Source organism: Ursus maritimus, unplaced genomic scaffold (genome assembly GCF_017311325.1).
Source record: "Ursus maritimus isolate PB19 unplaced genomic scaffold, ASM1731132v1 scaffold_5, whole genome shotgun sequence".
Lineage (NCBI taxonomy): Eukaryota > Metazoa > Chordata > Mammalia > Carnivora > Ursidae > Ursus > Ursus maritimus.
In genome coordinates, this window is record NW_024426663.1 from 29,289,928 (window position 1) to 29,312,700 (window position 22,773).

The 22,773-nt window shown below is 39.9% G+C and overlaps 1 long non-coding RNA gene across 5 annotated transcripts in view; it reads left to right on the plus strand.

The window, feature by feature from the left end:
- Positions 1–22,773, plus strand: part of LOC103663543 — a 159,953-nt gene that overhangs the window by 28,430 nt on the left and 108,750 nt on the right. For 3 of the 5 annotated variants that reach the window (XR_005832460.1, XR_005832462.1, XR_568791.2), the window contains exons 4-6: positions 9,849–10,025; positions 14,696–14,752; positions 22,257–22,449. This is a non-coding gene — a long non-coding RNA (uncharacterized LOC103663543). The remainder of the gene's footprint in view (positions 1–9,848; positions 10,026–14,695; positions 14,753–22,256; positions 22,450–22,773) is intronic. The other 2 variants (XR_005832461.1, XR_005832463.1) reach the window with 2 other exon arrangements.

Sequence of the window (22,773 nt, forward strand, 5' to 3'; positions counted from 1 at the left end):
TACTGACTCACTCTCTATGCCTTTTGTGTTTTGATCAATAAAAACTTAAATCCTTTACCTAGTTGAGTAACAACCTCTTCTAAAGCATTATATTACCCCTAATCTTCCCGAGTTCTGGTTGTACAGTTATCCATTTTCAATGATATTCATTTTAAAAGGTTAACAAACGAGAAACTAAACCAACCATACAAATAACAGCCCAAAGAACACTTTCCAAAATGTGTTGCTGTAGTGCCATTTCAAATTTAATATTCATGCAGAGGAAAGCTAAAGGCCACCAAACCAGGTGGATAAAATAGGACTGCATTTTATGACTCATTCTTAAATGAAATCTCTTAAATATTGCTAATGAAGCCAGCTCTCCCACACAGCCTTGTCGTGCGCCCTTTCTAGGCTCGTTCAGTTCCATTTCCCTGTCTAGCAATTTGCCCCAGGCCCCTATTAAATGAATTATCACGGCCCCTAAATCATCTCTGCGGGGGTTTCCTCTAATCCCATCAAGACACTTACACTCCCTTTCTTCCCTCCTGGTGACATAATGAATTATTATTTCATGGGGAGCTGTTAAAGAGGCCCCTTTGGAAGAGTGGAATGTGCGCGGGGTGGGGATCTGGGCCGCGAGGAAGCAGGCTGGGTACCAGCGCCCCGGGCGGCTGCCAGGGGCCCAAGGGGGACGGAGCCACGCGGCCACCAACTGCCCTCCCGGCCGCGGGCCCTGGGGCTGGAGGCGCGCCGTTGGCGGGCGGAGGGCGGAGGGCGCCGGAGCCCGAGCCGGCCCCCTGCGCCCGCCGGAGAAGGGACTCCGGGCGCCTAGGAGCGCAGGGCAGAGAGAGAATATAAATGTTTTCCTTAACTGGAGGAAACACTGCACTCACAAACCACTTGCGGAATAGATTAAGCTAATTTATTAAACACAGTTTGCCTGGTGACTGAGCTGAGCTGAGTAATGATTTACATTTTTTTTCTTTTAAAAAACAATAATAGGAAGTCGGGGGCCACAGCGGCCCTAATGGAGGGGCGTTGGCCGCGGAGGGCACGGGTGGCTGGGTCTGCGGCCAGGCCTGGACCTAGGACGCGAGCGCGGCCGGGCGCTGAGGCCCGGGCCTCTGCAGGCCGCCGGGGGCAGAGCCTGGGCCCGCGTGAGGGCGGGGGACGCAGAGAGCCGGGTGGCTTTTTGGTTTTGTTTTTTTTACATCTTGTTCCCGAGGAGGCTCAGACCACTCCATACGTACCAGTGCTGGACCTTTTTTTGAGAGCGCAGAACGTTCAACACTTTCAAGGGAAAGTCTGTGCGGCAGCGACTCTCCACAGTGTTCCGTGCCAAAAACCCTCTTTTCATCGTAAATATGTTGTAATATCTCTCTGCTATGCAGGCATGAAGGTCTTGAATAATATAATCTACTCAAACACATGATTTAAAAAAAAGAAAGAAAAGAACAAGGAACAGTTGGAAGGGAGGGAGAGGAAAAGGGAAAATACGATGACCTAATTGTAAAGGAAAAGGTAACAACTTCCGTGTATTTCTCCAAAATGACAAGTATAGACTGAAGTAGTCAAATGCTTATACCACTTTACAACAAATTTTGATTTTAAATTGTTCAATTGATAGTTGTTCATCCTTTTTCGTTATAGTTGACATTTGTGGTTTTTTGTTTTGTTTTTTTTTTTTTGGTAATTGTTGTTTTTAATTTTTTTTAAACTTACTTATTTTAGTAACCTCTACATCCATGGCAGGGTTCAAACTAACCACCCTGAGATAGAGAGTAGCTTGCTCTTCCAACTGAGCCCGTCAGGAGCCCCTATAGCTGGCTTTTTGAAATAAGGGCTAAATATATTTGCTCATACATGCAGAATCATCCCGATTTGGATGTGGACTGTTGGAAGTATTTTGAGGAAACTCCAAACCCACCGGCTGCATTGTTGTCAATAACCCGATTTTCCAAAGTGGTGAATGATGCTTGGTAAAGTTGCAGACAAAACAGTGTACATAGTAGTTGTATATGTGGAAAACTCATTGTATTTTAAAATGATGTGAAAATACCTTGCGTTTATATGCAGCATGGAGTTTAAGATAGTAACCAAAGGCTTTCTCACCTACATGTGTCTAACATCCAAGTCCGAACATCTGAAATTGTTCAGCCAGGTGGGGGGCTGAGACAATTCTGTAGGTGGCAATGCGCTGTCTTCTGGGTGATAGCATTACCCCCTTTGAGACTCACTGATCGAGAACATTAGTCTTTAAATGCCTTGTATTATTATTTCATAGGGAGCAGACCATTTGGCATTTGCTGCCAGAATGCTTGCCGGTCTCTTGAAACCCGTTCACAATTCTGTATAGAATCCATGTGTTCTGGATTATGAACCCTTGGTCTACAGTGGGAATTGAGAGATTAGAATCATAGAGTTGGAAAGAACTTTGCCAGGACCCCCGGGGGAAATCCTTTAGTGACAGCTCATCCAAGTTTCTGAAAACTATATCCGGGTTTTGGTTTCATTAGGTTCTCTGCAGGAGAATCATTGCCTTCCTTCTTCCGAAAATGGACCTAAAATTCCTTTAGCTTTTAGAGCAGCTTTAGGACGTTGTTCACTTCTACTGAAGTTGTGGACAATAAAAGCCCTTAATCTAGTCTCCTAGCTCTTGGTAAGATGTTTCACTCTCTACTTTGGCAGTTAGTGTTTTGTAGCCAGCTGTAGGACATTACTTTAATATATGTTAAATGCCTTCTCATTAGAGCTGATCCTTCTTTCTAGCCTGTCTGGAGGTTTTGGATACCAGTTTTGTTTTTGAATCGATAAGCTTTCCCTTCTAATTTTGTGTGATTTGTAAGTCAAAATATTAGGATTAATTATTACGAAAAGAAAAACCAAGAGAGGCCTCTCTTGCCAATGCTGCATCATTAGGAATAATACCATATAAATATCAGCTTTTTGCAATGTGTGCATTAACAGCTGCATTATCTAAGCGTGTGTATCACCACGTATTTGGAGAGCTGAAGAAGGAAGACAGTAGACTTTAAAATGTTTGTGTCTTCATTTGTTTTCTTTTTTGTTAGAAAAGTTTGACATTAATTTTAAGAATCCCTTAGAAGACGGGTGTTCCCTACTCTCAATGTGGGAATTTTGTTAATCCTAGAAATAATATTATTCCAAATGAAAATAATTTTTAGAAGAAAGAAATTTCCCACATTCCTACCATTCTCACATAGTTGTTTTCATGTTCTAGGTTCCCTTCTGTATCTTCTAGTTTTTGCGCTTGTCTTTATATATTGCACACTGTTTTCTACATGTGTTTTCTAGTTTCCTGTTAGGAATGGGTGTTAGCCTGCATTTATTCTTAGGTAATGTGGATAAAAACAGGCAACAGAGAGTCTTCAATACAGTTCTACCTAGGTGGACTGACAAGCTAAAACCTTTGCAGGCCTTTTAAAAATATAATCACTGTAATAGTGAGGTAGGACTGTCAGATTCATTTAATACCTCACTTAAAAAAAAAAAACCCCGTATACATGTGTATAAATCACAAGTGAAAAAGGGTGACGGGTTCTTGAGCTGCTGGCTTGGAAGGTCCTGAAGTTGTGATTTAGGGTACTTTGGTCTGTGGCTTTGGTTCTGCTAGAAAGTGGGGGCGGGGAGCGGGGGAGACTGGGAGAGGAGGTAAAGAGGCCATCTTGATTCATCTCTGGTTTTGGAGGGCATTGGGCCAAGTGTGCTGGGGCAGTGGGGGAAATCACGTCCTCATCTGAAGTTCCTTACTTCTCTTTCTCTTCCCATGATGTTACCACCTCTGGACTAGTTGGACCTTTTCTGGGGACCCAGGTGGAGCAGCTACCCTTTGATATTTGTCCACAGCCTGAGAAGGCTCAATTAAAGTTTGATTTACCATTCATACCTGCTCTTCTATCCTCTTATGCTGAGTATTATATAGAAAAACTTCATTGGAATAATCCTTATTTTTAGAAAATTGACAGTGATGGTGGCTACCAGTTATTGGGCATCTACTATATGCCAAACAGTGTATACTTGTATCATTAGGCTTTACAGCCATCCTATGAGGTAGGAATCATTATTTCCATTTTAGAGATAAAAATGCTCAGAGAGGTTAAGTGTCTTATCTAAACACAGGGTGGCCTATTTTCACAGCACAGGGTTGTTTTTACCATGTAACACTCTGTGTCTATTTAAGGATATATCAATTCGAGCAATGAAAATGACATCACAAGATCCCAAGCTTTAGTTCTCATTTAAGAAGACAAGAGAAGGTGAGCAGAGAGATCTGGGGCTTTTCCAAAGCAGGAAGGATGGTGTGACAGCTCCCAATGACTTGTCACTGAACAAAGCACACGGTGTTCCGGGAACAGAGGGCAGACACTTGAAAACTTAGCAACAGGGAATGATCCCAAAACAATGAAGCCTAAGAGACCAGTTTGGTGTATTTTCGGGATGTAAAATGTTAGCTCAAAATACTTAAATTGTAGCACAGAATCTGTCACCAAACCACTGGGTGACTGTAATTCAGTTACTGAAGTAAATTCCTCCAGCCTAACCTGAATCAGGGTTTGCTGAATAAATACATGATGATTCTTTGGAGTAGCTAAGAATTCCTTATAAGAGAGGTATAAGGAAAACCCGATTTTGTTTAGTATATGCAGATGCTTTTCAGCCTTTGACTGGAAACCGGCAAGCCCCTTGCGTTTTCTGACAAAAGAGTGATCCTTGTCAAGCTCAGAAATCAGTTGGCTTAAAGTACATTCTTTGTAATGTCAGGTAGGGTATAGGGATAACCCAGTTCCACAATTGAAGAAGTGATAAGTCTTTAAGTGTTCCCTTCTCCTGAAATAAAAATCCTCAGCCAAGGTTGTTGGGGGTGTCCTCATCCTTTAGCTGAGTCCCACTCTCAGGCATCTCTAAGCTCATGAACGCAAGACTAACAAGGGCCACATTGCTGCTGCGGCCCCTAGGGATTCCTCCTGAAAATCAACTCCTAGACTTTACAGCATTACTGAGTCTTCTCAGTTCTATATAGCCGAGGCTGCTGTCATTGTCCCAGCATATAATAGCATCAGAACTCCAGGAAAAATCAGCCCTGATTCAGTTGATCCTCAGAAACACTCTTCAAGGGAATCCAAGGATCCAAAAATTCTGGCGAGCTAGGTCAGTGTGCTTAGTTCTACAATCCACTTGAAAGTAAAGACTGTGGGTCTGGTCAGATAACCCAGGACGTTTCAATGTCCTGATGATTTATTACCAGAGCAAATAGAAATATTGCAGACCACAGTATCATTTATCATGTAATTACATATCTTTCTGGGAAATAACATACATGACCACAGAAGCGATGTAGAGCTACCCTGTCTTTTGCTCTGGGCCTCAGTTTCCTTGCCTGCAGGGGGAGGGGCTTGGGCAGTATGGTCTCTGGATCTTGAAGGTGTCTGGCAGCCCTAACCTTCAAGAGTCTGTAGACAGATACGGTTTTACACAGAGGCATAAGCCGCTCTTACCCAGAGTGGCCTTCTTGAGCTATGGTTTTGCTGATACCACCGCCTATCCGTGTTACATAGATATTTAGCCTCACCAAGCCTCAATTTCCTCATCTGTAGAAGTGGAGAAGATGACAGTTCAAATTCTTAGAGTTATTGCTCTGATTATTAAGGTAACATATGTAAACCTCTGAGAAGGAAATCTCAGAAAGCACCCAACCTATATTAGCTATTACTATAATTATTGGGACATTCCTTTGTCATAGTTTATTGTTGTTGTTGTCTTGCATATTCCCCTACTTGTCTCCTATCTCTCCTTGCTTACTTCCACATTTGCTCTTACCACACAAACTATCTTTAAGCGTTAAACTTTAAAGGAACCAGTAATGAAGGGTCAAACTTCAAATCCAAGAGTGAGAGATCCTAATAATAATTGTAATAACTGATATAGATTGGGTGCTTAATAATCCTAGATCTTGTAATCCTAATTGTAGACAATGAGCTCCCCCATTCTTGCCACTCAGTATATGCCTATCTTTTGCCCCTATCAAACTTTTTATATGGATACAAACACATGTGTTAGAGTGTTAATATTGGAGATGTTTAGGGGCGCCTGGGTGGCTCAGTCGGTTGAGCATCCGACTCTTGGTTTCAGCTCAGGTCATGATCTCATGGGTTGTGGGATCTCATGGGTATAGGACTCCGGGCTCAGTGGGGAGTCTGCTTGAGGTTCTCTCTCTGCCCCTTCCCCTACTTGTGTGCTCGCTCATGCACGCGCTCACTCTCTCTCTCTAAAATAAATAAATAAATCTTCTAAAAAATATGTGAAGAAGTTTAGAAACAAATATTTACTTTGTGTATCTTCATTTTCTTATGTGTTAGAACAAGCAGGATTTGGATTTCCTTAAAGACTATCTGGAGGAGGACTATTTGGGTAATGCTTGTGGAATCTTATTTCCTGTGTGATGTATTAGGAAAACATAATATGTCAGGCTTTTTCATTTTCAGACATGTTTTCTACTTAGGCTATCAGAGCATTCTTGTGAACAAGTTTAAAGCATTTATGTTTTCTCCTTCCCACATAACTAAATTAATGTCATTTGTCAAATATGCCCATTCCATTTCCAGGCTGCTAAGGCAGAGTCAAGTTCAAGTTGTCATATGTTGAGGACAAGTCGACAATGCTCTTCCCAGTCCAGAAGCTGTCCTCCTTGGCCCCTGAGCATTTGATAAGGCCCACTTTCCCCATTCATTCTGCAAATCCACTTTGTGCCAACTCCTCTTAGAACCAGGTTTCTTTGAAACAGAAAACCAGGGAAAGTCATGGGTGCCTGATGTTCTTCACTTTTGACTTTCAGACCAATATATCAGGTACTTGATGTAATGTATATGTGAGCCATTCTATTGCATGCATAATAGAAAATTCTAGTTAATAGTCTCCAGACCCATTCATAAGATGTGTCGTTAATTATTTCCGATACAAACACAAGAAACAAAGCAAAAAATAGTCCTACAGTATGAGAGAATCAAGAAAATTTGGAAACAAAATCTCAGAGGCACTCATTATATCATTTTCTTTCCCTGCTTTGCTGTTTCTATGACAAAATGGAATGTTTTTCACCCTTCTGCTTTGAGCCTCATTTACCAAAAATGCCTTGGAATTATGTTTTCTCGTGCTTTTTCTTCAGTGAATGTTGCTCCTTTCTTCCTTTTGTTTTGGAGAGTGGCTCTGGCCACTGTTTAATGAACATTGTTTTTGTAGATGAAAATGAAGATAATCAGACTTGGAAACTCAATGTGGTGGATATGGGGTGCACCACTCAGAGCCCCCTTTAAGACCAAGGCACTTATTCCTACAGCTGCTGGAAGTGTTGGTTGCTGAGGAATCCCAGTCAAATTCCTTTCCAGGAATTGTCCTCTGCTAAAGGGAGTTCCCTTGCCCAAAATTGCCCAAAGTTACAATCCCTTCCAGGGTCAACCTGTATCCTAGGACTGGCCCTTGTGAGGCACAAAGGGAGAATGACCCTCCAGGACCACCCAGCCCGGAGCTCCCTGTGGATCAGCTGAGGCCTCTGTGGTGATGGCGTAGTCCCTCCCTCCCTTTTTCCTCCCCTCCATTCCTGTTTCCTTTTCTCTCCTGTCAAAGAGCACCCTCCAGTAAACCTCCTGCCAAAACTCGTCATCTCAGGGCCTCTTTCTTGAGGTGGGGGGCAGACCTACACCCCTCAGACTAAAAATATGAGAAAGAATATGCTGTAGTTTGGAGTGAGAGTCTTAATGCCCCATATTTATTTTTTTCCAAAAACATGACACTCGTTGAGTTAAAATAGTTGAAGAACTTCAGGATATCAGTTGCAAAACAGGAAACGATATTAAACGGTATGAAAATGATTGTAATAAATGAGAAATGCATTTTACAACCTTCTTAAAAAAAAAAACCCAAAGCACCAACCGTATCACTTTAAATATCAGACTTGTGAAAAACATAAAATTCTGCCAAGGAAATATTATTATTAGAAATTCTGGGACAGGGGCGCCTGGGTGGCTCAGTCGTTAAGCGTCTGCCTTCGGCTCAGGGCATGATCCCAGCGTTCTGGGATCGAGCCCCACATCAGGCTCCTCCACTGGGAGCCTGCTTCTTCCTCTCCCACTCCTCCTGCTTGTGTTCCCTCTCTTGCTGGCTGTCTCTATCTCTGTCAAATAAATTAATAAAATCTTTAAAAAAAAAAAAAAGAAATTCTGGGACAAAGAGCACTGTTAATACCGTTTTTTCCCTTTTGTATTGTTTTTTGGAACGTGAATTGCCTAGCGTAATAAATGCTTAGTGGTTGAAGCAGCCACCTTACCATGGTCATTGGGGTTGAGGGTGGGGCAGGAGCAAATGTGCTTCCAGAGAGAAAACAAAGATACCAGCGAGGTTGCTCCATATGAACACCCCATTGAGACTATGAGACTTAATTTTTTTTTAAGATTTTATTTTTAAATAACCTCTATCCCCAACATGGGGCTCAAACTCACAATCCCGAGATCAAGAGCCCCATGCTCTACCGACTGAGCTAGTATGATGCCCCAGGACTGTAATTTTTAAAAATTTATTTATTTTTATTTTTTAAAAGTTTTTATTTAAGTTCTAGTTAGTTAACATATAGTAATATTGGTTTCAGGAGTCGAATTTAATGATTCATCATTTACATATAACACCCAGTGCTCATTGCAATAAGTGTCCTCCCTAATACCCATCACCCATCTAGCCCATTCCCCCACCCGCCTCCCCTGGGACTGTAATTCTTAAAAATTTTTCTTCAAAGGATTTACCTTATAACGACATCGAATGACTATTTCATTTAACACATAGTTACCACGATAATAATCACAACTGATCTTTATTTAGGCAGATTACATGTATCGAAATAGGTCATAGCCCTCTTTTTTTCCTTAAAAACGGAGCTTTACTGAGATTCTTTAAAAATTAATTTATACAAGTTATATCTTAAGATGTCAGTATGAATAAGAATCAAACAACACAAAAGTATACAGATAAAAAGTTAAAATCTTCTTGGGGACAAATATTGTTCTCAATTTGCTTTCAGACCCTCTTCTGGGGTGATATAATTATTCTTGGACATATACATACATATACGATAGAATGTCTTTCATTTTGCTTTTTCTTGTATTCTTATGTTAATAGGATCATACTATTAGAATGTTTTGTGATTCGCACTTTTTTAGTGAACAAGGTTTCATTAATCCTCTTTTTAAAGCTATTTAATTCAAACCACACTGCACTAGTCTCAAGCACTATATTAGAATTAAATTTGATGCTACATTGAACTTAGGTATGTTAGCTATTCTTGGGGATATACTGCTTATCTAAGTGAAATAAATTACTATTTCAGTTTTCTAATACAAATTTTTATTTCTCTCAAGATGCAGAGACTTTCATTTTTTCCCTTTCTTTTCAGACTGATTGAATTGATTCTGACTCCAAAATTAATTCTTTTAAAAATATCCAAGAAAAATTAAATCCAGTTCTATTTCCATTCTCAAAGTGACCTCAATATTTTCTCTTCCTTGGTTTTATCCTGCCTTCACCATAGATGTTTGTTTAAAAGGGGGGGGGAAGGGGGGGGAAACTAGTTTCAACCACTCAATTTTTGTTTATATTTGTTTCCAAATCCAAGCGGCCTTTTCCAGCAGCAAAGGTTCACTCTCCCACTCTATCACTGGTCTGTAAAGTAAATTGCAAAAAGCTACCAAAGTCTGGCTACATCCTCATAGTGACTGTTTAAACCCATTACTTTCTCTTTTAATCAAATCACTGTTGTGTCAAAATATACGATTCTCGCCATGAATCTCTCTGGCTTGTTACAGGTCACCGGTTGCACCTTGAAAATGTTTGCTCTCCTAAGCGTCTCTTCTCCAGCCTCTAGTTAAATTGCTCCAGACCAAGCCAGATCATTTTTCTATACACATAGAACTCTAATTAATATAAACATAATGGCAGAGATCCCGTACTTTACAAAGAGAGCAAGAGAAAATGCCCGGTTGGTAAGTACATTCAGCATCACTTGGATAATGGCAAAATGGGCATGTAGACGGATATAAACATTCAAACTGTATGAAGAACAAAAAGCAAACCTTAAAAATTTCTTATTCTTGAATTACTGAGAGATTTCAGCCTTTATTCTTTTCTTCTTAAGAAATATTTTACATAAAGCCGCCAGAGGGCCAGAAAGGGAAATAGTAATTATGTTTAAACAGCCAACACTTCACTAATATAAAATATTTGTACGGCCCCTTAAACATGAAGTTAAGTGCCAGAGGCTATTTTCATTGTTTAATGTATTAAGTAAATAAAAATGTATCTAAGATGTGGACACACAATTAGTTTTGAGTTATTTATCCTGGAGTTTGTATGGTTTAGAAAAACTCCATCTTCTTGGCTGCTGCTGTCCTAATGCATTTAACTTCAGCCATCAGCTATGATTAAACACCTGCTGTTGTGGGGAAACAAAGCACACTAATCCAATATGTATTTCTGACATCTTAAATATCACCCAGTCCCCTGACATCAGGCACAGCTTTTCAGCGGGATGGAATTCCAGAGCATATTTTTCTAATTTATGGATGGACAATAAATCAAAATTAAGCCTTGGGCAATGAAATATACATCAGTGTGGAATGAACTGACTGCAAACGAGGACCCTGCACAACCGAGGGAAAGGATATATTAATGGAATCCTAAGCTGCAAACACTGAAGTGAAAATTAAGGAAGTTTATTCCGCATTTTGTCCCTATAAAACCAAAAGGCAAAGACAGAAAATGAAGTTTTCTTTTTTTCTATGCACAGTACTGAAGGAGCACATTTAAATTTAAAGAAAAAAAAAAGTCATTGCTTTTAAATGCTTGCAAGTGCATGATTAAAGTCAAATCTCCATTGCTGTTTCTGTTATTTTCAGTAATTAAGAAGGGTTTGAAGTGCTTAATGTATTTTCGGTTTTGCTCTTCTGGACGAGTGAACAAAGGCCATTGGTGACAGTCTTCAGTTTCTCCTGGGAAAGGTTGGGAGAAAGAAGGACATTCTTCCCTCCCAGGTGGACTCCATTGGGCTGGGAGCTGTCCAGTGCTGAACGAATCTTCCTTGTACTGACCTCCAACTGTCCTGGCACTTGGAGACAGAGGCAACCTTAGAATTTCGCTCTCCTCAGAGATGCTCAGGCACCCCATGTACAGGGCCACCCTTGGCCTTGCCCACCTTGATCTGGCCACTCCCAAATCTGGACCAAGGTCATGTGGGAGCTGCTCACTTGGCTTATCCTTCTTACCATCACCATTGGCAAGCACCAAACATCTTTAACAGAGCCTACCAGGGTAACCATCATATTTACCAGGGATAAGATTTTGTGTTTATGTGCATGTCATGGTTCTTAACTAATGTTATCTCTTGAATCTTCACAGCATCTCTGTTAATGGGGATAAGTGGCAAATATTTAGCTAGAGACAGGGATACAGAGCCATAATGAAATTGAGAGCTTTGTCTTGGGCTGCATGACAAACAGTGAACTGGGGAAAGGGAACTTGCTGACTGGTTTCCAGTTCTAGATCTCACCTAGCAAATTTCCTCTCTCCAGCTAACAGAAGTTTTTTCAGATTATTCTTCCTAACGCACTCACACCTTATAGTACAATTATTTCTGTAGATTCATCTATGACTGGTTTCCTGACTTGTATAGTATTTATTTATGAACAATTGTTTCTATAAACTCATGTTACTGAGAATGTTTTAAGTTACTAAAATTAATCTTAAAAGAAATCATGTAATTTAGGAATTAATGTTTCACGTATCTCAGAAAGAAACCAGTATGTTCTCTGGCCTCCAAACTTATATTTTGAAAATTTTAAATGGAATGATATTTGGGTGATGTTTTAAAACACATATCCTTTGGGTTAGTTACTGGGGCTGAGATACTTGGCTGCTATAAAACTTAAAAATGAAGGGTATGTCTCCTCCACCATTATAGTTTTCCTTTTTGCATCAACTCCTCTTTCTTCTTCAAATCCTCAATACTATTGCTTATAGAAAATATGCATAAGCCTGGAAGGAGATCTTTTGTACAAAAATATAACAGCATTATGCAACTTACCTGTTTCTAAGGAAAATCTTTTTCTCTGAGGTAATAGTTTTAAAAGGCCTCTTTTTCATTGTATGATCACAATATTACATAGTAATGTTGGTGATCATAATAATAATGGCTGACATGAGTTGATGGTCCTGTTCTGGAAGCTTTAGGTCAATCGGCTCAAGCAGTCCTCACAAGCAGCCTGTCAGGTCAGTACTGTTGTCACCCTTCTTGACAGTTGAGGACATGAGCCTAAAGGAATCAGTTTCTCACCAGAGATCACACAGTGATGGATGAAGCAGAGAAATAAACTCCTACAGTTTGTCTGGAGAGCCTGCCCTTCAAGTACATTGTTATTCTACAAAATGCTCTTACATAAAGGAAAGTTTTGGACTTACATATTTTAACTTTTAAACTTTGCAGGTTAGCTTAACCTATCCCCTCTAGATGCAGTGTTACTCTATAAATCACTGATGGGAGTGACTGGTTGTTGTTCACAGTCACTGCCACATAAATGATTACAAGTAGAATTATAATATTAAAAAATGACTTCCTCGAGATCCAGATAGTTCTCTATCCTCGTTTTTAGCTCAAGGAGTCTATGTTTTAAAATTCTAGCTACTGGGGCGCCTGGGTGGCTCAGGCAGTTAAGGGTCTGCCTTTGGCATAGGTCATGATCCCAAGGTCCTGGGATCAAGCCCCACATCAGGCTCCCTGCTCAGTAGGGAGCTTGCTTCTCCCTCTCTCTCTGCCCTACCCCCCCCCACCTGTGACTGCATGCTCTCTTTCTCAAATAAATAAATAAAATCTTTTTAAAAATTCTAGCTACTATATCAGTAAATATGGGCAAAGACGTAGGGATGCTGACAAAGGATGGGGGATTTCAACTGTGTGAATGAATGAGTTTAAAAACAAGGTTTTTTGCCCATACTTAGTTAAATAAAGCACACAGGTTGGTTTATGATAGTCTTTTGAACTCTTATCAGAAACTTGCCATTAAATCAGAAGAGTTCATTAAGATTTAAAAATATGTATATTGATGAACAATAATACACAGTAACAATACCACATTAATTATTATAGTGGCAACATTTGTAAAAAAAATCAAAACAAAATCTTTTATTACTAATTGTTACCAAAAGTATATCCCATATTTTTCAAAATTCATAAATTTAATTAATTTTTACTGAAGGTCTACCAGGGTGTACCAGGCATTATGCTAGGCTCTAAGGATTCAGTGCAAAAAAAGATAGATATAATCTCCCTTGTGGAGTTTGTCTTCTAGATGTGGAGAACCCTGTTCTTGATCATTGGAAAAATATGTTAGGAGAAAAGTTGAAGAGCATTAAAAATGAAGAATTGCTCCTGACTTAAATAAGAGGCGGTTTTTTTTTTAAAGATTTTATTTATTTATTTGTCAGAAAGAGAGGGAGAGAGAGCAGAAAAGCAGGGGGAGCGGCAGGCAGAGGGAGAAGCAGGCTCCCTGCTGAACAAGGAGCCCGATGCGAATACGGAACTCGATCTCAGGACCCGGGGATCATGACCTGAGCCAAAAGCAGACGCCTAACCAACTGAGCCACCCAGGCATCCCTAAATAAGAGTTTTCTTATCTGCATAACATTTCCTAGAAATACAGTCTTAAGTTCTTTGATATCTCTTTTTCTAGATGACAGTTTCTTCATTTCCTGTTTGAAGATTCCTAGCTCCCACTCATTCTTTTATAATTTCCTGCTAAGGATTCTTCTGGAGGATGGTCGGTCCATTTGTTACTCTAGATCTGTTTTCCCGTACTCTGTCTGTTAGCTGAGACTATCATCAAACTCAACACTTAGATTATATTTCCTTTTTATTATTGAGGTGAAACTGACATAATATAAAATTGACCATTTGAAGGTGAGCAGTTCAGTGTCATTTAGTACATTTACAATGTTGTACAATCACTATCTCTCTAGTTCCAAAACATTTTCATTTCCCCAAAAGAAAACCAATATCCATTAAGCAATTACTCCCCTTTTCTCATCTTCCCAGCCCCTGGTAACCACCAATCTGGTTTCTGCCTCTATGGATTGACCTATTATGGATATTTCATAAAATTGTAATCATAAAACACATGACCTTTCATGTCTGGCTTCTTTTATGTAGCATAATGTTATTTAGGTTATTCCATGATGTAGCACACATTAGTATTTCATTCCTTTTGTGGTTGAATAATATTCCATTGTATGCATATGCCACAATTTGTTTATCCATTCATCCACTGATGGACACTTGGGGTGTTCCTACCTTTCGGCTATTATGAATACTGCTTTTATGAACATTCAGGTATAAGTATTTGTTTGAGTTATCTGTTTTCAATTCTTTTGTGTCATGTTGTTTTTTAAATAAACTTTTTATTTTGGATAAATTTAGATTTAAAGAAAAGCTACAAAGATAATACAGAGAGTTCCCATCATCCTCTTTCCCCAACAGTAACATCTTACATACCGGTGGTACATTTGCCAAAACTAAGAAACCAACATTAGTACAGTATTATTTATAAATTCCAGACTGTATTTGGGTTTCACTAGCTTTTCCACTAATGTCCCTTTTTCATTCCAGGATCCCTTCCAGGATTCCACATTGTGTTAAGTGATCATGTCTCCCTAGTTTCCTCTGGTATGTAACAGTCTCTCAGTCTTCCCTTGTTTTTCAACTTTGAGAGTTTTGAAGGGTACTGGTTAGCTATTTTGTAGAATGTCCTTCAGTTTGGGTTTGTCTGATGTTTTTATCATGATTAGACTGGAGTTTGGAGACAAGACGTCATAAAGGATGAATTTTTATCACATCACATCAGGAGGTACATGCTATCACCGTGGCTTATCACTGGAGATGTTAACCTCAGTCACTTGGCTGAGGTTGTGTTTGCCAGACCTTTCCACTCTGAAGTCCCTCCCTGGCCCTTTCCATACTCTATTCTTTGGAAACAAGTCACTAAGTCCAGCCCACATGCCTAGGGAGGAGTATCTATATAAATTATTTGGAATTCTTCTGTAAGGAAATTTGTCTCTGTCATTTACTTATTTATTCAATCATTTATTTATGTCAATATGGATTTATAGATATTTATTTTATAGTTTATATCATTTTGAAGTTTTGTCACCCATACCTGTAAGAAAAATGAGAAATGCAGAATGAGTGCAGTTTAGAGTGCGTTGAAGGCAAGAAGATCTTGGGCTTGATACGGAATGTAGCATTCACAGAGCAAGATGTACAATTCTCATAGTATGGGAGATTTGAAGATGATATTTACTGAGTAGGGATAGAATACATTTTGGTGTTAACTTTTTATTGGAGGCTAAATCTAAACTTTTTAGAGGGCTTGTTTGATCAGGGCCTAGGTTTTCTGATTCCTTGTTCTGTGCTCCTATATTATTTATTGCCATCAAATCTTTCATGTGGTCATATTTGTAGCTATTAATATACTTGTGAATAAGTAAAGTGGTTCCACACAAAATATCCCCACTCAACTTACACTGACATTCTAAAAAAAAAGTACTTGTATTTTCTACAGATGTCTCTTACCCAGGATTTAGAACCATGGGGTTTAGATATGGAGATACCTTGACCAGGTAGTACCATTTACTTCTGCTATTGAGGAGGACATGGAGCCCTGTGGCCTTAGAGCCTCTCCTTAGATCATGGACAATCACTGGCAAAGCTACAAGTTACAGATGGACAGACAGCCATGAAAAAAAATATGAAAGCTTGTCTTGGGTTATGCAATAAGCTAATGGTGGATTGAAGAATTATACTACCATTATTATTTGCAAAACCCAAGATGCCTAGTATAACATGAAGTTATTCACTTCTAAGAAATCAGTAACCACGAGGTGCCTGGCTGGCTCAGTCATTAAGCATCTGTCTTCAGCTCAGGTTATGATCCCGGGGTCCTGGGATGGAGCCCCACTTTGGGCTCCTTGCTCAGTAGGGAGTCTGCTTTTCCCTCTCCTTCTGCCCCTCCCCCTGTTTGTGCTCTCTCTTTCTCTCTCAAATAAATAAATAAATAAAATCTTAGAAAAAAAAAGAAATCAGTAACCACATAAGAGGGAAAGCTCATTTTTTTTTTAAATTTATTTATTTGACAGAGAGAGACAGCCAGTGAGAGAGGGAACACAGCAGGGGGAGTGGGAGAGGGAGAAGCAGGCTCCTAGCGGAGAAGCCTGATGTGGGGCTCGATCCCAGAACGCTGGATCACACCCTGAGCCAAAGGCAGACGCTTAACGACTGCGCTACCCAGGTGCCCCGGAAAACTCATTTTTGGAGTTCCTTCCATTTTCACTTACTAGAGAACATATGCAAAGAGTGTATACAAAGATATATAATTATTTAGTTTACAGACTCAGTCTCATTATTTAACAGCCCCACTTTGCATATTGAACATATAGGTATAACAAAGCATTGTTTTTCACCTTTTAATATTGAGCATCTTTGAGTACAGTTGAAAATCTGTGGTGAGACAAATTATTACTTAGCTATTATAAAATGCTGCATACAGATAACATTTAGGGTACTTTTATTTCCATCAAGGTTTCAGGCTAGAGGAACTGGAAGCCTCCTGCCACCAAGAAAAGGAAAGGGCATTCCAGAGTACCTTCTAGATCTACCATAGCCTAAGCCTAGTTTGTTTTTTGCCCCACCACCCAACCCACCCTGGGCCTTAGGTTACCATCACACTATAAGAATATTCACGTTGTTGTCTTCCGATGGCAAACTTACATATAAATTTACAAAGCAGAAACAGGTTTTCAGATTAAAGTTTCCAAAGAAATCTGAAATGTGGGGGCACCTGGGTGGCTCAGTTGGTTATTACATATCTGCCTTCAGCTCAGGTCATGATCCCGGGGTCCTGGGATTGAGCCTCATGTTGGGCTCCCTGCTTAGTGGGAAGCCTGCTTCTCCCTCTCCCTTGGCAGCTCCCCCTGCTTGTGCTCTGTCAAATAAATTAATTAAATAAATAAAAAATTTTTTTAAAAAGAGAAAGAAAAAGAAATCTGAAATTTGGCACAAGCTCCCCTCCATGTTGAGTATTCAGAGAAAATCAGCAGCTTTGAACTATGTCTCCAAGAGTGGGCTGCTCAAATCTGAGTCATTTTCTGTCTACGAAGGATAGATAATTTTAGGCCTTGATTTTCCTCTGCTCTAACTGAAAATATTTAGCTATCCTATAGGAAACCCAAACACTAGTATGACCCTTCAATCCAGAGAAGGAGCCAGAAATATATGTGCAGATAAGTTAATTTTTGAAAAGCAGGAAACCAATTAAACATAAAGTAGGATCCTAATTATATGAAAAATAAATATAGATAGATAAAATATTGGAAGAAGAAATGGCAAAATGTTCTCTGATTATTTCTGAGTAAGAGAATGTGCATGATTTTTTCCTCTTTCCATATTTCAGTTTTCCACAATGAATATGTGTTATTTTCATAATCATAAAAACGCATGTGGTCTAAAGATATATTTTGATTTTGATTTTCAAAGAAGATTCTAAGAACCCTCACATAGCAATGAATTCTTCAAAAACACAGTTTTTACAAACCCTGTCACAAATCCTTCCAGAGACCCCCATACTAGTGTTTGCCCTGATAAATGCCAGTTCTGTTCTTCAAGATTTACTTGTCAGGAAATCAAGACACGCAGAATGAGTTATTTCAGAAGGAAATGTTCCGGGATTCTGGAAACAGATGATGCTTTCTTTCAGCCTGCTGTCATTCTTCTCCTTCACGAAGATATTGTCGTCATCACTCTGGATTTAACTCAGCTTGACAGTAGCCGCATTTCTGTGTTGATCTTCGTCTCCTCTTTTGGTAAAAGTCTGTAAATTGAGGCTCCGCTCACAGCTATTTCATACTAATCAGACACCAGGACTAAATGAGAACCAAGAAAGGACCCAGGGTGAGATAATGTGAAGCCGACTGCCTCCCTGGCAGACATTTTATGCTCTGGACCTCATCCTCATGAATGCTGACAAGGCGTTCTGTTTTACAAGCCAGAGGGCCATGGCTCTCACTACCTATCATAAACTACGGGTAGCATAAGCCTTCACTTGCTTTCCTTATTCACTCCCAGTTTGCACGGCTGCTAAAATATTCTGCTTTTCAGCTGCCATTATGAGCATCTAAATCATCCCTCGTCGAAGGCACTGGCTTTCTTTGGGCAGAAACCACAGACTCAGCAGCTGGGATGTCATCAGCATGCTCGAGATTACATCATCTCCTTCTGCCAACCTTAATACCACTATGGTAACCATCAACAGCAATACCCATGATTATTTCAGTAGAAATATTGAACAGATGTGACAGCCTTGTCAAACTCCTTTGCTGGTGTCCAACCACTCTGTTATACCTTTTGCAATTCTAAAATATCTCTCTGGTCATACTAGAGACAGCATGCACTGACCTCCTGAGCGGGAAACTGTTCGTGTAGCATCAACTGGCATATTGAATATCAACTCCTGGCACCCACTTACACATAAAGTGCTTTACAGCCCACTGGTCATTTTTACACCCCTTCTCCTTTTTGACTCTCAAGACAGCTGAACCTGTGGTGGGAAAACTGGAAAGGGCCCTGGACTTCCTCACAGAAGCTTTGAGTTCCTGGGCACCTTACTACCTATGAACTTTGAGCAAGCCACTTTGAGCTTTTCGGTAAAAAACTCTTTTCAACCCAATGTGAAAACCAAATGGGATGGTACATCCAAAAATAATAAATTATGAAAACAGGTACTCAAATACTTGCTCGTAGCCGCATTGTTCACAGTCCAAAAGATGGAAACAATCCTAATGACCATCAACGAATGAAGAGATAAACAAAATGTGATATATGCAGGCAATGGAATATTCTTCTGCCATCAAAAGGGATGGATTATTGATACTGGCCACATCGTGGATGAACCTAGAAAACATTATGTTAAGTGAAAGAAGCCAAACATAAAAGGACACATATTGCAATGATTCCGTTTATATTAAATATCCAGAACAGGTCAAACCATATAGATAAAAAGATATGTGATTGCAAGGAGCTAAGGGGTGGGTTGGGAATAGGGAGCAGCTATTTAATGGGTATGGGTTTTCTTTGGGGGAGATAAAAATGTTTTGGATCTGCACAGAGGTGGTGGTTGCACAACATTGTTAAAGTACAAAATACCACTGAAACGATCACTTGAAAATTTTGTGTTATAGGAATTTTCCAGAAGTTAAGAAAACACGTTATAAAGCACACGAAACTCTTGTTAGTATATCCCAGAGACAAAACAGTCTCAGGAAGATTAAGTGAGTTATGAAAGGCCAAAAAGTTCAAAAACAAAAACAAGCACATCGAAACAAAATAAAACACAGAAATCTACCCTGTGACTAAAATTCTGGTCTTCTGACGGTCCGGAGAGCTCTTCATTCCATTATTGCTATCCTGTTCTGGGTGTGGAAAGAGGCGTTTAAACTTTTGAGAGGTCACCATTCTCCACCCAGAACTTCTGCCCGACTCCCATGCCCTGTTGCCTAATCTAGGGCACGTAGCGCTCCTTTCAGCCACCTCTTCTCCTTATTAATTCACATAGATACTAAGACAAAACGATAATCTGGCCTAAAGAATGGAGTCTTTGGAAAACCAGAAGAGTTTCTCTCTTTATCTTGTCTAAAGAGAGTGTTTCTGAAAGCCTTGTGGTAAGGTGAGAAGATAGAGGGCTTTATCAGAAATATATTACCTTGGACTCCAACCCAGTCCAACTTTTTCAGAATCTGCATTTCACCAAGTTTCCCGGGCAATTCGTATGCATATGAAAAGTATAGACACACTGCCCTGGGGTTCCAGACCTGTAACAGTCTCTACTTACACGAAATACGAGGATGCTGGAGATATAAACAATAAGGCATGTTGGGCCTGTTGGACCATTTGTTCTGAATAGAAAACATGTTCATTTTCATCATCTTTATCAACACTTACTGAAAAGCTTGTGAACAGTGGAGAAGGCACATGGACTGTTCGTGGAATTATATCTGATTTCACAGAAATTTCTAGCCCTCCATTATTCTTCTGTACACTGGGAGCAGTAATTCTACCTCTCTACTTTTCTAGTCCTCTCCCCAGTTCACAGGTAAATGTCTACAAAGACATTATTAAATTATCAAATGCCACAGTCAGTGGGAAATTTAGAGGTCATTTGGCCAGTGGTTCCTAAATGCTCTTCCATGGACCAGTTCTGAGTTGGCTACATTAGAATCATCTGGGCAGCATTTCAAAAAGGCACATTCCTAGTGTATCAAATCAGCTCGTTAAATGTGGGAAGAGGTCATGGAAAATGTATTTTTAAAAAGCTCTCCAGATGATTCCAATGCATAGTCAGGTTTGGAAACAGTCTGTCTGGCTCAGCCCATGCATCCCCTTCACAATTTCCCCACCACCTTGGCCTAAATACCTTCAGGGACAAGTACATTTCATTTCAGAGAGCTAACAGAAAATCCCTTCCGGGGATGCCTGGGTTTGGCTCAGGTCCTGATCCCAGGGTGCTGAGATAGAGCTCGTGTTGGGCTCCCACACTCAGCAGAGAGTCTGTTTCTCCCTCTGCCCCCACCCCCATGCGCACTCCCTCTCAAATAAATAAATAAAATCTTTAAAAAAAGAAAAAGAAAATCCCTTCCAACGCACCTGCCTCCCTGTTATTTCCACCTGTAGGTTCTGTTTTTCTGAACTCTACAGAATAATCTGAGCATGCTTCAGATGTAGACTTTCTCTTCCTTATCACATGACAGTTTTCAAATGTCTGTCTCCAGGCATTGTGTCCATCCATGTCTTCTTCCTAATCCTACTTTTTGCCTTGAGGTCTATTTTGTCCAATGATAATGAAGCTACCAACTTCCTTTTTCTTTTCTTTTATCACTCAACCTGTAATAATTTACATGTATAATAATTACATTTGTCTCTTATAAGCAACTGGGTGGTCTCTGGGTCCACTTGTATTCCTATCACCTGAATTTGTTAAATCCTGCAGAGTCAGAATGGGAGGGGCAAGAATCACCATATTGAACAAGATCTCCAGATGATTGTAAGCACTTCCGATTTGAGAACTGGTAGACTAGAAAAAGGATTGAATTAAGAGAAGAACTGGTTTTAGTTCTGACATTGGGCCCTAACTAATGGAAAGGAAAGCACCTCACATTCCAGGGTTTCAATTTCTGCATATATGACATGAGGGACAGGTTGCTGAACTAGAATGTTTTCTGTGTCTGATGTAGTGTGTACCCTACAATTCCTATGCCAGGCTAACTCGACCTCTCCCTCTCTTGTCCACTCTGTATTCAGAAGCTTGGAAAGCACACACTTTGCCCCAAAGAGGATGGCTGTCTACAGTATTATTATCTTTTTTTTTTTTTTTAAGTAAGCTCCACACCCAGCACGTGGGGCCTGAACTCACAACTGTGAGATCAAGACCCTTGCTGAGATCAAGCACCAGACGCCTAACCGACTGAGCCACCCAGGTGCCCCTACAGTATTGTCATCTTTGTCGTCTCTCTTGGGTCACAGAGCAATAGGTATGATTAGGAAACACAGAATGCAAGAAGTGACATTTCATTTAAAAATATTTTTAAAGCAAATATCAGTGTCAAGGCCAATACCTACTCAGAATAATGCATATCTGCATTGGATATTGTAATTAAACTTAAATCATTTTTTAAATTGTATGTTTTAAATGGCAATTGCGCAGCTGTTAAGGTTTCCTCTTGCCTTGAGCACCATTGGGTAAAGGTGTTCATGATTGAATTAGCAGACCTTTGATTTTAAAAGGACTTTTCAGTGATCTTTTATGGTAGATTAAAAAGCAATTTACTAATTTACAGTTCATAGGAATTCCGTGCCCTCTTTGAGTTTTGTAAATCAATTCTGTGCTAATAAATGTGACTATAGCTCCAAATGTTTCATTTCAAGACAGCTGGTGTCAGACACAACCCTAAACTCACAATTACATAATCAGTAAAAGTGTATTTTGTGAGCTTCTTCCTTGTGTCCAGCGTAAGTTCCTCTTAGGAATTCCTTGATTTGTGAGGGAGTTTTACCCAACAGGGCTGGGAAGTATCTCCTTAATTGTTTGCTCATCTTTTCCTCAATCTCATCTCTTTATTTATAGTGAGTAATCACAGTTGAAGGACAATTGGAAGATGGGGTTATTTAATGCAGGGCTCTTCCTCCTGGACATGACTCTCCCAGCAACCAAGACCCTGCTGTGTGTTCCAAAGAATACATCACCACCGCGACCACCATCATCATCATCTTCTTCTTCTTCTTCGTCGTCATCATCATCATCATCATCATTAAAACAGGTAGAGTGCTACGTGCTGGTTGTTAGCTTACTTAATCATCACAAAAACTCTATGAAATTCACCTATTTTTTTAAAGATTTTATTTATTTTTTTGTCAGAGAGGGCGAGAGAGAGAGAACAAACGGGGGAGCGGCAGGCAGAAGAAGAGGCAGGCTCCCCACTGAGCAAGGAGTCACATGTAGGACTTGATCCCAGGACCCTGGGATCATGACCTGAGCCAAAGGCAGATGCTTAATCAACTGAGCCACCCAGGCGTCCCTGAAATTCACACCATCAATAACACTCGGATTTTGCCGTTGAAGAAATGGAGGCATAGATTAAATA